This window comes from Caretta caretta, chromosome 16 (assembly GCF_965140235.1).
Source record: "Caretta caretta isolate rCarCar2 chromosome 16, rCarCar1.hap1, whole genome shotgun sequence".
Lineage (NCBI taxonomy): Eukaryota > Metazoa > Chordata > Testudines > Cheloniidae > Caretta > Caretta caretta.
Window position 1 is genome coordinate 21,145,155 of NC_134221.1, and position 17,547 is coordinate 21,162,701.

Sequence of the window (17,547 nt, forward strand, 5' to 3'; positions counted from 1 at the left end):
TTGAACTAACAAGATCAGAATAAACTTAAGTTTGGCTACTGCTTTTTCTCCCACTATAGTATATAGGGACAACATAAAGAATTCTCTATCAACCTAGACGCGTCTATATTGGGTGTTAGGGCATGGAAATTTTACAGCTCTGAGCAACTTCACTAGGTTGATCTAATTTAAGTGTAGATCAGGCATCAGGCTTTTGCCAGCATAGTGATATCGATTTGGGGTGCAATTACTCCCCCACGCACACTTCTAACCACGCCACCAAAACCATTAAGTGTAGACTAGACCAGAGATAAAGTTATAACTCCTTCTAATTTTTAAATCTTTAAATATTTGGAGCATTCATCAAGAATAGATATTTCAGAAACAAAGCCTAATTCAAATATTTCTTGATCAAAATATACCTTAAGATTTAACACACACATAAAAGCATTTATCAATTTACAATTGTGCTATAAGATCACTTCAAAAAAGTCTATCACAGAATATCAGGGTTGGAAGGGACCTCAGGAGATTATCTAGTCCAACCCCCTACTCAAAGCAGGGCCAATTCCCAAATATATCAATGGATAAATTATGAAGCCACAAAACTTTCAGATGCATACTGTGAATCACCATGTTACACATCAGTAACACTACAAGTGAGTAATTAATACTGAAACAGTACACTACATAAAGTAGCTAAAGAATTGCCATTCCAATTAATACTTCTGAATGTACAATTGAGATACTAAGTTAAAGATCTTAATGACCACTCAAGAGCCTATCAGATCAAATTTAAGATCAAGTCAGGTTCAGTTAACCATTTCCAGATGTCTGAAAGCGTTTTGGTCCAATACAGGTAACTCCAATTTGAAATTAGCATCTAATTTGTTGATGAGTTATATAGTCACTTTTATACAACTAAAAAGTTAGATCGCTACTTAGAACACAAAAGAGTGCCCTACTAGGCCACTATCTTATCTCCAACAGTGGACTATCAGATACTTCAGAAGCTGTAAAAGTCCCTATAATGAATGTGGATAAAACATGGGCGAGGGGAAATCTTAACCCCAAGCAATTAAGCTATTTTAAGTATACCAAAAGATTTGTCAGGCCATAAGTTTTTTATCCTAAGATTAACTACTACTATCGATCATAATGTCTAATCCTTTATGTTGGTTGGCAAAGAGTGTAGTAGGAATGAAGACAGCATTCCATAGATTAGTTTTCTTTTATCAGCTTTATCATGCGTTATGCCTCATGTCCACTGTTTAGTTAGTATTAGTCTTTTTAATGCCATTCAAAAAGATTTTCATTGCCATTCCCAGGACCTTTTCTATTACTACTATGTTCTTTGGGAAGGTGTACACTAGACTTCAGACTACCAAAGGACTAAGCGTACCAGCAATTTTATAGAATAGCAGCATGATTTCAATATTCTCTTCCAGCTTAGAAAACAACCCACTGGAGGCTAAGGGGAGGAGGGCAGATAATCATGATTTTATAAACCTCTGTCATGGTATGGAGAAAGTGAATAAGGAACTGTTATTTACTCCTAAACATAACAAGAACAGGGTGGGGGGGGGGGTGTCATTCAATTAAATTAATAGGCAACAGATCTAGAACTAACAAGTACTTCTTAACAATGTACAGTTAACTTGTGGAACTCATTTCCATGGGATGATGCAAAGGCAAAAGTGCAACTGTGTTCAAAAAGAATTAGATAAGTTCAGAGAGGATTATGTCCATCAATGGCTATTAGACAAGATGCTCAGGAATGTGGCCCTAAAGCTCTGACTGCCAGAAGCTGGGAGGGAAAGGGGGTGGGGGGGAATGAATTTTTCCAACTGCCCTGTTTTGTATGATCCCCCTGAAGCGCTAGTAATGACCACTACACAAGACAGGATATTGGGAGAGAGAGACCAATGGTCTGACCCAGTATGGCAGTTCTTGAAGCAATTTTGTTTGGAAATGTCAGTGTTAACAATGAAAAGTTGTTCAACACAAAATTGATGCAACAGACAGGATATCAGTAAGGCCCTAAACTTTCTTCAGCATAGATGAGAATTCTATGTGAAACTTGTTTTTGTAAAGAATCTATTAAATCTGAAACTTTACTAACAATTAAGGAATTAAATAAACAAGTACAAAACATCCATTTTACTTCCTTCCCATTTTATTGTCTTAAATCTCTAAAGAATGAGCAACATGCAAGTCAGACTCTACATTTAATTGGGTCTCTCTTTAAAGTTTGCATTGTGTAAGGCAGTGGTATTTAACCTGGGGGTTCAAAGACTATGTCTAAAGAATCTGTGAAAGTTGACTATGAAAATGAAGGTTTCAGAGGAACAGCCGTGTTAGTCTGTATTCGCAAAAAGAAAAGGAGTACTTGTGGCACCTTAGAGACTAAAAAATAAATTAAAAAAATAAATTGGTTAGTCTCTAAGGTGCCACAAGTACTCCTTTTCTTTTTATGAAAATGAAGTTTCAGATCCCAAAAGAGGCACTCTGTTTTTCTGATCAAGAGTACGTGAATATCCCCACTTAGAGGTCAAAACACGGAATTGTCGTCATCACCATAGAAGTCCACAGTTCAGCACCCTTTTCCACGCTACATCAAATGCCATGCCAAGCACATGCAACATTTATAGCTGAATTCTGTTCAGTCAGTTTTCTAAGATTCCTGTGTTAGGGGTCCGCACACCACAAGTTGAATTTCCAAAGAGGTCTGCACCTCCATTTGAAATTTTAGGGGTCTGCAAATGAAAAAAGGTTGAAAACCACTAGTTTAAGGCAGAATTTTTTTATTTTTTTTTTAAAGGAACAAATTTATATAATTAGATTGCCTCATCAAGACTAGCTGATTGTCATACTTGACTGCACTGTAAGTAGTCTGAAGATATCACAGTGTACACTGGAAAGAACAGTGTGAACTAATCATACACAGAGAGACCTAGATGTCATTGTGCATAATAATGGCAAAAGAGCAAAATATTAAGGGGAACATAAAAACAGATGTATTGGGTTAGACCAATTGACTATCCAGCCCAGCATCCTTTCTTTTGACTTTGACCAGTGCCAGATGCTTCAGAGGTAATGAACAGAACAGGGCAATTTTGAGTGATCCATGTACTGTCATCCAGTCCCACCCTCTTGCAGCTGGAGGTTTAGGGATACTCTGAGCATAGTGTAGCGTCCTTGACAATAGCCACTAATGGACCTATTCTCCATGAACTTATCTAATTCTTTTTTGAACCCAGTTATAATTCTGGCCATCACAACTTCCAATGGCAATACAGTCCACAAGTTAACTGTGGATTGTGTGACAAAGTAGCTCCTCTTGTATTAAACCTGATGTATATTAGGGTCACCAGGTGACCCCTGGATTTTGTATTGTGGGAATATCTGTTAACCAATTCAGGCATCTCTCTCTCTCCCCATTTCAGGCAGGATCCTTGTTCCTAGGAGCTGCATCTCTTCTCCCCCATTGCCCCAGATAGATGGGGAAGAGCAGCTGAGCTCGGGGGGGGAAGGGGGGGGTGAGCAGGTGACACAACAGGCCGAGCCAGGAGAGCCCGGGGGAGTTGAGAGGGTCCAGTACCCCCTTTGCATCCTCAGTACCCAAGGAAAGGGAGAGGGGCCCCAGGTACCTAGTTTGTTCTAGTGCAGCCTCCACAGACACTCCATGCCACCCCAGCAGCAGCTTCCCTTCCCTGACCAGCAAGCTGTCCGCCTCCACAGCCAAACCCCTTTCAGTGGCATGGGGGAGGCTGGAGATGACTTTACCCCCTGACGGGGCCCGCAGCCCCTGTCCACCCCACAGATCTAAACACGCTCCCCCAGCCTGGTTAGCTGCCCCCGCAGCTGGGCTAGAGCATTATCATTGACCTGGCCCCCGGAAGAAGAGGCAGGGCTCCCAGTGACCTCTCGTGATGCCCACTCTTTCCTGGTTGCCAATCACGTCTTACCAGCATCCCAAAATGGCCGCTCTGCTGCAGGAGAACCTGTTCGAGACCCACGAGCAGGGAGTTAACTGTTAGAGTGGGTTAATGGTAAGAGTAATACTTACCAGTTAACTGCTTAATATTTTACATTCCTAGATATAACTTCTCTATTCACTTTTTCCACATCATGATTTTATAGACCTCTATCATATTCCCCGAGTTGTCTTTTCTAAGCTGAGCAACCCTAATCTTTTTAGTCTCTCCTCAGATCAAAGCCATTCCGTACCCTTGATCATCTTTGTTGCCCTCCTCAGAACCTTTTCCAGTTCTACTATATCCTTTTTGAGATGGGGTGATCAGAACTTGACAGTATTCAAGGTGTGACTGCACCATGGATTTATAGAGGCATTATAATACTTTCTGTCTCTTTCCCAATTGTTCCTGAAAGCCCAATTCAGTTGACATGGGCCAGCTGCAGGTGTTTAATTAAAGTGTAGACATACTCCATTTGTACTTATTAAAAAAAACCACATTAAGAATTTTTCTTAAGCAAGTTGTTTCTCAAGTTCCTGTGCACCTTCCAATTAACCTCACTAGGATCTGACTTTCAATTTTTAAAGGATGCCTTTTTGCCTATAATGGTCTCCATTACTCTGCTGTTTAGACATGGTGGTACTCTTGATCCTTTTACTGTACTTTCTGATTTAGGGTATCCATTTAGTCTGAGCCTCTATTATGTTTTTTTTAAGTTGTCCCCATGCTGCCTGCAGGCATTTAACCCTTCTGATAGCTCCTTTTACTTTCCACGTAACAAACATCCTCATTTTTATGTAGTTCCCCTTTTTAAAAGCTAAATATTACCGTGGTGGATTTTTTTTTGTATTATTTTGGATGCTAAGATTAATTATATTATAGTCACTGTTACCAAGGGGTTCAGCTATAGTTATGCCCTAAGACCAAAAAAAAAAAAAACAATTTTAGCCTTGATCCTGCAGTCACTTATGCATGTGCTGATCTATAAACGCAAGATTAGTTCCACTGAAGTCAAGTTATGTACCTGCTTAAATGTTTACTGGATCAGTGCCTTAATTTCAGTATTTTGTTTTTTGCATATAGCAGTACTGTATGATTCAAATAAGATAGCCCACTAAGTAATGGCATTTAAAAATGTTTATAATTCATAATTATCTATAACTGAAAAAGCATAATCAATATTTTTAAAAGGTGACATGATTTAGATCTTTGGCCCTTATCTAAAAAAGATTTAGTTTATTTAACCTACATTTTGTTAATAGCAGTGTTCCACCACCATATACACGGCATTAGTACCTAAAGGCCATAAGCAGGTCAGGACTTCACTGTACAGACATAGGGCTTAGCTACATTTACATTTTATAGCGCTCTAGCTTGCTGGCTCAGGGGTGTGAAAAATCACCCCCCTGAGCACAGCAAGTCAAAGCACTTTAAAGTGCTAGTGTAAACAGGCTCTCAGCGCACCAGGAGCTCGGAGCCCTCCAATTACCAGGAGCACTGGGAGAGCTCTCTCCCAGCGCTCCCACGTGACCACACTCCTCGTACTTCAAAGCGCTGCTGCAGGAGCAGTAACATGATTAAAAAAAAAAATTAAAAATCCAAGACTAAGTACCCATAAAGGCTTTTTCTTACAATCCTGTTGAGAAGTTTAATTTGAGAGTTGTAAAGTGTTTACTAAGTCCTAGGATAGAAGTGAACAGTAATGTATTTAATGACTTATCTGAGTACTATCTTCTATATTAAATCCTCAAGGAAAAAGTGGTCTACAGGTGATTTACACTCTCCACCACCTCAATTTATCAACAGTAGTTTTACATGGACACAGTTCAATGTAAAGTCTGTTTCTCCTGCTCCCACAAAACTACTCTAAAGCAACCTCAAATATGCCTTCCTGTCTTCGTGCAACTTAGTGCTACTCCAACCCCTTTTACCTACATAAGTGTAGCAACATGTAGTTACTACTTACATCTCCTACACTCTGAAAGTGGCCTAGTCGTTACTCATGTTAGGACTTGTCTACACTGGCACCTTACAGTGCTACAACTTTCTCGCTTAGGGGTGTGAAAAAACACCCCCGAGTGCAGCAAATTTCAGCGCTGTAAAGCACCAGTGTAGACAGTGCACCAGCGCTTGGAACCGGGCTCCCAGCGCTGGTAGCTATGCCCCTTGTGAAGATGGGTTTAAGAGCGCTGGGGAGAGCTCTCCCGCAGCACCGTGCCATGCCTACACAAGCCATGTTAAAGCACTGCCAGTGTAGAGTAGCCCCTAGATAAAAATCAGGTTACGGCGAGCTATAATTGAAGCAGTATATCTGAACAGTAGTTATAACTGATGTGCATTAGACATAATGTCATCTCAGTAATTACGTGCCTACTAGTGGTACAGAAACTATACCCTCCAACTATGACTATAGCACGATAATGCACTTCTACTCTGAAAAGTGACAAAATGGCATCATGGGTTTGCATGTGTGTTTCTTGATCTCCAAGCAGAGTTTGATCTGTTTAAAACAAAACAAGAAGCTAAACAGGCAGTCATGGAAACTCATCCTGAGCGCAAAGTGTCAAGATTATTTTCCCATCGTGTGTACTACCATTAGTAATACTTTCTGCAGGCCAAACTAGGCCCTTATTTATAACTGCACAACTCCACTGCCCTAAATGGGTTTGCATGGGAGTAACTGGTACATTGTGAACAATTCTGCTTATGTGCATGATTGAACAAAAGAACACTTGCTCTCAGTATTGAAAGCCAAAGCAGCCAACAAGAGTAAAATGGAAGCAGTAACTTTGTCACTGGAGTCAGCAAATGTGAGACTACAAGAGGAACAGATATGATGAACAAGGTGCCAGTTTTTAACCTAGTCCCTGGGTAGAGTAAATGTGAGTAGTCCGAGGTTTCTAAAGCACTTTTTATTCTCGTCCCCCTCATCCTTACAGGAGGTGGTACTGGAACAGCCAGGTGCAAAAAGATAACAGCTTTAAATACACTGCCTCTGCAATCTTATAGTCCCACTCAGAGCAAAGAGGAAGTATCAAGGTCACGCCACATTATTACACAGTGGCATATGAATAGTGCCTAGAGCCATCAGAATCAACTCCCAAGTTCTTAGTTTTATCAGAAAACATTTCATTGCCCTTAATTTTCCAGCAACATCACTGTTGGTTTTTCTATTGACGGGAATGTCTCACTACTACTAAGGATTTTATATTTCTGCTGTCAGACATTCCTCCATAAAGAGAAAGTGAGTCTTATACTTAAACAGCAGAAAGTATGTCAGGTCACCTGATCTGCATTCATCAAATCCCCATTAAATAGTCAGCAGGATGCACCAAAGCAGGAGTGACTGTTTAAAGAAAAAAATTAAAAAAGAATGACAGCTTAGTCTATGTTACTAATGATCAGGTGCCATTTATGGTCACTAAGTTTTGTTTCATGCTAGGTTTCAGAGCAACAGCCGTGTTAGTCTGTATTCGCAAAAAGAAAAGGAGTACTTGTGGCACCTTAGAGACTAACCAATTTATTTGAGCATGAGCTTTCGTGAGCTACAGCTCACTTCATCGGATGCATACCGTGGAAACTGCAGCAGACTTTATATACACACAGAGAATATGAAACAATACCTCCTCCCACCCCACTGTCCTGCTGGTAATAGCTTATCTAAAGTGATCATCAAGTTGGGCCATTTCCAACACAAATCCAGGTTTTCTCACCCTCCACCCCCCCCCACACAAATTCACTCTCCAGCAGGATAGTGAGTTTGTGTGTGTGGTTTTTGGGAGGGGGGTGAGAGAACCTGGATTTGTGCAGGAAATGGCCCAACTTGATGATCACTTTAGATAAGCTATTACCAGCAGGACAGTGGGGTGGGAGGAGGTATTGTTTCATATTCTCTGTGTGAATATAAAGTCTGCTGCAGTTTCCACGGTATGCATCCGATGAAGTGAGCTGTAGCTCACGAAAGCTCATGCTCAAATAAATTGGTTAGTCTCTAAGGTGCCACAAGTCCTCCTTTTCTTGTTTCATGCTAGTTTTCTTTAAAATTCTTAACTAGAAGAGGAAATGTATTTATGAGACTGTTCTTTAAGGTTGTTCCCCCACCACCACCAGCCTACTAGTTATATACGTGCCTCTACCCACCATCCCCCTCCTACTCCATCTAACGATAGTGGGACTCAAACTGCAAGCACTTATGAACTATTTGATATAGCAGTAGTTTAAGGTTTGTTCTCTCTTCCCAGTGAGAAACTGGTTTCATCTGGTAGAGTTGTACATGAGTACTGAACTGATGGCACTTATGTGTTCCTTAATAAAGAAAGTTTGAGGCTTTTTGGGAAAGCAGCATATAAAGAAATAAGTCTGGTAGGCACATAACTTGACCTACCACAAGAAGCTGCTTTTTGGTAAGATTTAAGCAGTGTCTAAGTTTCACAGTTAAACCCTGTTTATTAAGAGTGCAGTTGTTCTGTGACCATACGACAGCACTCTTGAAACAGCAGTTTTTCTTTTCTGATTTCAATCTGTTTATTTTATTGACAAATAATTCAATTATGTTTACCCCTTTAACACTGCAGAGCCACAGCAACTAATGTTCTTCCTTCCTGGTATCAGTTATACCTTTGCAACCAACCCAAAGACTATGACTTGCATGCACAGGTGTCACTGAAGACAATGTTGGCTTACAGGACCTTAGTATGTACGGATATGCATTATATAGCAAGAACCCAGGCCGAGACTGTAGAGTTAGGAAAAATGTTTCTAACATTTACATTGTATCAAAATTGTTCAGATTCACCAACAATTAATAAACCCTGCAATCCCTTTAACTAAAAGCTGTGTTGGACACAACAACCAAGCCTTTATTGCCCATTGCGCTGAAATAATGGAACAGAATATTACTCTACAGATGCGGAGGGGGTGGGGGGAAGAGGAAAGAGAGAGGGTGCACTGGATGTCCTCTCTGTGTACAGAAGTCTCAATAGCTAGGAGAATTAATCTTGTGCTTATGAGTATGACCACTCAATCAAAACCAGAGATAAGGCCCAAGGTAAAACACAAGTCACTAAAAAACACTCCATACCACCTTCAGAAAGCTACATTTTTAGCAACTACCTTGAAGCAAAAGAAAATTTTATATTCATTCAACTGTGTATGAGGCATTTCCTTTCACTGCTTGTTTAGCAGCAAAGCCACATTCTCCCACAGATATCTACTGCAAGGTAAGCCTGAACAGGCAAATTACATACAACATCAAAAGTTTTGGTAACAACTAGACAGATAATGGAAAGTTACCTAGGATTCTCTAGCAATTAGTTACTGGGCTGTTTAAGTCACCAGCTTGATACACTCTTGATCAGTAGGGAAAGTGCCGATTTCATTGGTTCAGAAAGATGGGAGGGGAGTCTTGAGAGCCCACTGGATACACTGAAGTATGGAAATAAAAAACTTATAACTAGGTTTCTAAACATAATTTCAAAACTTCTAATTTTAATGTTAAACAATTCCATCTTTTTTCCTTTAATGATGGCTTCATTCAGGACAAATGTATCCAATTCACTTGTAAATACCATGTTCCCCCAATTTCAAGATCACCAACAAGTCATAAAAACATGAGACTGGAGTTTCTTACCACAGCTCTGGTTTAAGTGGTTTCCCCAATCCTTCACAGGAGTTAGTAATTTTCCTTTTAATTCATATGCAGTTAGTTACACTTTTAGATGTTAACTCCCCCAGGGCAGAAACTCTCTCACTTATGTTTGTAAATTGCTCAGCATAACATAGACCAAATCCCAACCCAAGACTTTAAGTAATACTATAATTTAAATAAAAAGAAAAGGAGTACTTGTGGCACCTTAGAGACTAACCAATTTATTTTAGCATAAGCTTTCGTGAGCTACAGCTCACTTCATCGGATGCATACTGTGGGAAGTGTAGAAGATCTTTTGAAGTGAGCTGTAGCTCACGAAAGCTTATGCTCAAATAAATTGGTTAGTCTCTAAGGTGCCACAAGTACTCCTTTTCTTTTTGCGAATACAAACTAACACGCTGTTACTCTGAAACCTGTCACTATAATTTAAATGTTTACTTTTTTTGTGGCTAGAAAGTCTCTAGTAGTTTTATGCAAGATGTTTCAGTTAACATTTATAATAATACACAAGACACATCCACTACAGAATCAGTTTCTAGTACAAAACCCAATACTAAGATAATTTTTTAGATTATCTGTCAATTTTTAGTGTAGACAAATGCCATTTTCATGTTGTCAGCATAGTCACAATTAAAAATCCTTCTAAGATCTTGTATCTATATTTGTGTGTCCTCCACCCCTCATGTAGCCACTCAATTTAAGACTATTAGAAAGAAACTGAGTAGCAAGAAAGGCCACAACAGTATAGACTTGAAAGCAAAATAACTATAGACAGAGCCTAACACACACCTTTCCTTGCTTCACAGAAATGATGAAGCCAGTGTTTTTGTTGTCACAAACTTGTTTCCAAAATAAGCCATCCACCCACTCCAGAATATCATCGTTAAAAGACAATTAGAAATGTGATGGAGACAGAAAACAACGATGAGTCTTTTAATCCATTTTCCTGTGCAGCATCTAGAATAATTTTGCCTAAAAGAGTGAACTACAGAATGTTTTGGGGGGACACTCAGACAAAGATTTGGAGGATTTGTTATTATTCTTATATGAAAGATTCTTTATCATAGTTTCATGCAACGTAAATTTTAAATATTTAAGTTAGGGACAGCAGAAAAACATCCTACATCGCAAACACATACCCTACTGTATACAAACCCTGAGTGCACATACGATACACACACACGTGCAGTCACACGTACTACGCAGGGGCACATACTGCACACATACATGAGGGGAATGCGAGTGTGCAGCAGCGCAGAGGAGGCGGAGGCCAGAGAACCAGCGCAGCAGAGGCCTAGCTCCTGCCCAGCCAGCCTCACCCTACCTGGCAGGCCCAGCCCCCAGGGCTCTGGCTCTGTCCCCTTCCATTGTGCCTCATCGTTACAGACGGGGAGGCGGCTGGTGGCAGGGCAGCAGGCGGGGGACAGGGGGCTTCGGGCCCACTGATGCGGGGTGCGGGCTGCATCCGCCGCGGACCTCCCAGCAAGGGGAGCGGCGCAAGGGAGGAGGAGGAGCAGACGTCCCAGCGAGGCCTGGGCACGGAGTGATCACCAGGCTAGGCCGCGGGTGGCTGTGGGGAGGGGAAGGAGGGCACCGCTGCGGGGGCTGAAAGGCTCCCAGGGCAAGGGGGCCAGGAGATGGGTTCCGAGTGCAGTCCTGGGATGACTCGCCAGGCAAGGAGGGGTTCCGGCCGGGTTCAGGAGGAGGCCGGCCGGGCCGGGCCGAGCCGAGACCGGGCGGGGGCTGGCTCTCTGGGCCCGGCGTTGTGGAGGAGGTGCCGCCGCTTCCTTATTACCTGGGCTCGGGGAGCTGGTGGCTGTGCAGCTTGGCTCTCTCGGTGGCGGCGGCGGCGGCAGCCCGGTCCCCTCTGGGCGCTGTACGGCTCTGCTTCGGGCTGGGCAGCGGCGGCCGGGCTGGGTCTCCGCCTCTCTCCGGGGCTCCCACAGGCTCAGCTCTGACGGCTTTACTGCGCCCCCATCCCTCCCTTATCCAAGATGGCGGTGTCCTGTACACGGGGTTTCCCCGCCCACTCTCAACGGGCCCCGGCCGCACAAAGCGGCGCGCAGGATTCAGAGCTCGAGCCAATCACGGGGCACTCCTAACCGCACGCGGCGGGCCGTGCCCAAAGCAGGCGACGGCGAGCGCGCGCGCGCTCGTGCTGGGCAGGGGTGCGCGCGCCGGGTCACGCGCTCCCTCTTGCCTCCGGGCGCGTCCTGAGTCGCGCGCGCCGCCTGGGGCGCGCGGGCGGGAAAAGTCTCTGCCTGGGTCAGTGAGCCGCCAATCATCCCCGCCCGCCCCACAGGCGCGGCTGCTCCTCCTTCGTGCCACACCCCCCATCCCGGTGCCCCTCCTCAGCCAGTGGCTCCGGCCCCTAGCGGGACTCATCTAAACACCAACGGAGAGTGTCCCCGACACAGCTGCTCGTCAACCAAACAGAGTTGGCGGTGCAGCCTCCAGCAGCGCAGTGCCGGTTCCATGTCTACTGTGGTGCAGAGAGGAGGCTGGAGACCCTGAGGTGCCCGGGCAAGAAATGGCTGAAGGCACATACGTGGCACACAGAGACACAATGCCCTCACACTAGGGTGATCAGATGTCCCGATTTTATAGGGACAGTCCAGATTTTGGGGTCTTTTTCTTATATAGGCTCCTATTACCTCCCACCCCCTGTCCCGATTTTTCATATTTGCTGTCTGGTCACCCTACCTGGCTCCGTAGCGAGGGGATCTGGTATAAACCACCTCAGCCTGCCCTGACCCCGCCTCACAATGTCATGGCAATCTGTGGACTGCCTCAGGGGTGTGACACAAAGTGACCCTGACAAATTAACAAGGGGTCAGGAGGCAAACACTAGCATAGACACAAGGGGCCACATGGCAATGAGGACAGGTGCTGTGTTTTATGACCATTTGTTGGCCCCTGGGGTAGCGGGGAGCAAATGTCCCACCTGCACAATAATGAAAGGACACAAGGAAACCCACACAAACAGCTCATGGAAAGACACCAGCCTCTCACAATAGGAGGTAGCAACAATACAGCCTGCCAGATGGCAGTGGGCCATAATGCTACAATGATAGTTTGCTGATGGCTTCCAGGGTCTTAAAGTGTGACCTTCTCACCCTTCTCCCCCTGCCCCTCCCCTACACACACAAATTAATCAGAGGACACAAGAAAAACACACAAATACATCGTTTCATAGAGACACTAGTACATCAAGAAGTTTCACAAAGGGACTATGATTTGCTGTTGTGCCCTAAAAGTGACCCATGAGTAACACTCATAAACATGGTGTCCCATAAAGATGCCAGCAATATGATGAGATTAAATTATGATACTATGTCTAAAAAAATCATGTCATAATGCAGCATCACAACATAGCATTTTGCTGGTCCCAATGGGTGACACTCAGACCTCAGCTTTTGCGGCAGATTTCTCAGGCCATCAGTGCTGGCTGGAAAATCTCTGGAATTTTGGCAGCACCAAGGATGTGGGTGCTACACAGAGTAAAAAGAAACTGAATAAAATAGAGACTGAGTGGAGAGATAGACTATCTATGCAGACTACGATAAAAATAATGCTCAAGTTCAAATAGTACAGAGGGGATGAATGAGGAGGTGTTAGCCAAGAGGAAAATCTTAGACTTTTCATTTTTCCATTGTAGGCAGGTATGGTGATGCTGCTGGAATCCCCCAGTGAAAAGGGAACTATATTTGCATTCACAGTGCCCTCCTGGTTACAGAAATTATGGGATTTTCCCCTTCAGAAAACAATTACTGCAACCAGACTTTAAATTAAAATTATTCTTCTGAGTGAGCCTACAAAGATAAACCAAGTGGACTTTCTCCCTAAGAAAACAGGCTGTGCACATAGCTTGAAGATCTCCAACTCCACTATATCTGTAACCTCCAGTCCTTCAATCACACAGGACCAAGAACAGCATTTTTTATGTGCCTAGAAATAAAGCAAAGAGAAAGTGTTTGTAATATGCACACACCCAAAATCCAGCTGATAGTTGAAATTTTGAGTAATAAACCTTAATGGTGTCATTTTATTGTAACAATAATGTAAAGCATAAACAAACAAAACTGTAAAGAAAATTACCTATGGCATTCAAAATAGCCATGACCTAGAAGGCCATTAATGACTTAGAAACACATCATGTTTCCCACCTTCCTTCAGAATTCCAATAGTGCTGTTATATGAATGCAATACATTATCGGTATTATTACTTCAGTAAAAAGTATAATTTGAATCAGAGTAATGTTTACCATCATCAGGCATTCATCCGTCCTAAGTAGAGTTAGTATATGAGTTCTGAAAGATGCGGGAGATGTTTCCACATGCACTGGGTTGTCTTCTGCTTGCTTTGTTACCCACCACACTCTTTGTCTGTTGTAGGGTGGGAGAAATGGAAGTTTTCTAATTTATTAATATTTTTGCTGCTATTCCCAAGCTTTTTTGTCTTTTAAGAGGAAATTCTACATATATTTAGTCCTTAGTAAGGGTTTTGGTTATTTAAAGCTTTTTTAAATGGCTGAATAATACATTTTTAAAACTTATTACAAATATGTGCACACTGAAAAAGTACTTAAGAATTTGAGAACTTAAGAATGGACATACTGGGTCAGACCAATGGTCCATCTAGCCCAGTATCCTGTCTTTCAACAGTAGCCAGTGCCAGATGCTTCAGAATGAATACACAGAACAGGGAAATGTATTGTGTGATTCATCCCCTGTTGTCCAGTCCCAGCTTCTTGCATTCAGAGGTTTAGGGACATTAGGAGTGTGGTGTTGTGTCCCTGATCATCTTGGCTATTAGCCATTGATGGACCTATCCTCCATGAATTTAATATTTTTTTGAACACTGTTATACTTTTGGCCTTCACAATAACCCCTGGCAATGAGTTCCACAGGTTGACTGTGCATTGTGTGAAGAAGTACTTTCTCTTGTTTGTTTTAAACCTGTTGCCTATTAATTTAATTGGGTGACCCCTGGTCCTTGTATTATGGGAAGGAGTAAAATAAGTGTATTCACACCTCAAGAGTTAATAATATGATTTCAGATTGCTCTAAATGCTATGGATACACAAGTTAGACCAGTGTGTTGGGTCTATATGTTGGGTCAATAATACCCCCTATAGTTTAATGGTCTGAGTGCAGATTATACAATATAAAAGATTCTACATGCAGATTTACACAATGTAACATTTTCATCTACGTTAATATAATGAGCTTTCATTTTCCTAACCAATTGTGCCAACTGTAACAGGTATGGCAACACCCAGTTTTTCATGTTCTCTGTGTATATATATCTTCCTACTGTATTTTCCACTGCATGCATCCGATTAAGTGGGTTTTAGCCCACGAAAGCTTATGCTCAAATAATTTTGTTAGTCTCTAAGGTACCACAAATACTCCTTGGTTTTTTGTTGTTTTTTTTTTTTGCTGATACAGACTAACACGGCTGCCACTCTGAAACCTGTTAAGAATAGTGACATCTCTACTGAGAGAGAGAGATTCTTACAATAGCTGCTAGAGGGCAGCCATGTGGCAAGGTTTCAGTGCATGATTTATGATTCTAAGAATGAACAGACTGCTTAGCAAAAGCCTCAATTAAGGCAGGCGAAGAGATTCCATTTACTAGTTTTAGGATTAAAAGTTCACTAGGTTTTAAGTGAGTTTGGAAAGAGCTAATGGTTCTGCATGTTAGAACATATATTTGATACTAAATCTAGATTCTGTAATTTTTATTCCTACCAAATTATTGAAGCATAAGGGCTTAATTCTGATCTCAGACATACAGAACCACACCAACGTGTATTCTTATAAATCAACACACTGTGATGATGGTTCCTGTACAGTAGCATATTTTTAAGATATGATGGTGCACACCATAAATAAGATACAAATCCAGCTTTCCCATAAAACATTAATTTGAGATCCTGGCTGCCCATCCAGATTAATAGTAAAGATCCCATGGCAATATCCTATCCTTCCAGGAGATCTATTGAGTATTTTCCATTTTTAACTACTTTGACCCTATGAATTCCTTTTCCTCAGTGTACAGCTGTGTAGGAAATCCTCCCCAAAATGAACTGACCTCTATCAGCTGTGAAACAGTGAGTCCCTGCTCTGAATTCAGCCTCTCATTGTGCAGGCACTGGAATTCCACTGCCAAGAATATGTGGGCAGAGGTTATGGCATGAGTCTGAAAATAACTACATGAAAAATAATAAGTTTATTTGTTTTTTACATCTATAGCAAAAATAAATACAAAATATGTATGAACAATAAAAACCAGATACCACTGTGATAGGTACATTAGAAAAGGATAGATAGGTAGTCTATTAAATTTGTATTACTGACGTCCATCAATTTGTTTTCTTCACAGCTGTTACAGTCAAAGCCCTAACTATGGTACTTCAAATACTATGGTGATGAGTACAGTATAAAAACATACATAAAGAATAACTTTAAACAGATAACACAGGTGCAACAGAAAAAAATTCCAATGTTGCAGTACTGTATATGGAACCAGTTTTACTAGAAATATAATTGAAAACAAAACACGAGGAAGAATTTCCACAAGAGAGTATTTCTCAGAGAAAATGACTCAAAGCTCTTAAAGAGATACAGTGGATGAGGTCATATATTTTATTAGAACAACTTCTGTTGGTGAGAGAGACAAGCTTTCAAATTTAGGGCTTGTCTTCACCTATAGTGCTGCAGCTGCACCAGTGCAACTGTGCCATTGTAGCGCTTTAGTGAAGATGCTGCTACGCCAATGGGAGAGCATCTCCCGTCGGCGTAGTTAATCCACCTGTGCGAGACGCCGGAGCTATGTCAATGGGAGAAGCTCTCCTGCCAACATAGCACTGTCTACACCACAGGTTAGGTCACTATAGCTACATCGCTCGGGAGTGCGGATTTTCCACAGGTTGGCTTAAAAGGGGTAGCATTGGAAAGCCCATGCTTATTTGGGGCACCCTGGGAACATGAAAACGAGGGATCACACGTTCTTGTCAACATCATTAATAATGATTTAAAAAATCAGTATTAATCATCAAACAAATCATTAATGAAAAATTACAACTAGGCCACAGAACCAGCTGCGGCCCATTGGTATTCTGGGGTTGAAAAAGCAATTGTTATTGCAAACACTGAAAGTAATGTCTTGGTAAAAAATGCATTTTCAAGTAACTAGGTACACAGTAAAGCTACCGGACTTCAAACATGATTTTATTTGCTCCTGTACATATTAACATATCAGCCTGTGAGTCAGGGTTGCCAAAAATATATTTTCTTTTTAAACTGAAAAAAATAGTTTTCACTTTTATGAATTAATTGAGATGAAAGGCAAGTTTCAGTTGTATGTCATCCTGATAAGAGAATAAGACCTGCTTTGTCTAAGAGATTGAAGTGTGGGTAACGAATATTGTTCCTGTTTGCATCAGGAATTTGCTCCTATGTAGTCTTTGTCCTTCTGTTTCATTTTTACAATGCACAAAGATGTATATGTTTTTTCTTTTTAAAATGAGTCACCGGTGGTATAAGTAAAGACAGTGCTTGAGCAGACAAGGCTAATTTAAAAGCAACATTAGGTCACTAAGAATCATAACTTCAAAAAATGACAAAGTCTTATGCTCCAACTGTTCACTCAGGCACAGAACAATAATACTTTGCACTTATATAGGACATTTAGATGTGTGTGTCTATGAGAGAGAGACCATACTGCTTGCTAGTGATTGGACCCACAGATATGTTAAAGGGCCTTTTACAAGTTTAATTAACCTCCTTTACTTCAAGCAGCAGCAGACTGTGCTTTTAGATTTGAAGTTTCAAGGGTCTAATCCTAACTTCTGAGGCATATGTGTGTGATTTATTTAACAACTTTGTGTGTTGAATTCAGCACAAGTCTTGATTACACCTTCAACCATTACATCACAA

The 17,547-nt window shown here is 41.7% G+C and overlaps 1 protein-coding gene across 2 annotated transcripts in view; it reads right to left on the reverse strand.

The window, feature by feature from the left end:
* Positions 1 to 11,627, reverse strand: part of RAB14 (RAB14, member RAS oncogene family) — a 34,305-nt gene extending 22,678 nt beyond the window's left edge. The window contains exons 1-2 of one of the 2 annotated variants that reach the window (XM_048822318.2): positions 11,399 to 11,627; positions 9,249 to 9,380 (exon numbers count right to left, since the gene is read on the reverse strand). The gene's annotated coding sequence lies outside the window, so the exon portion shown is untranslated. The remainder of the gene's footprint in view (positions 1 to 9,248; positions 9,381 to 11,398) is intronic. The other variant, XM_048822317.2, reaches the window with a different exon arrangement.
* Between the last annotated feature and the right edge of the window lie 5,920 nt (positions 11,628 to 17,547).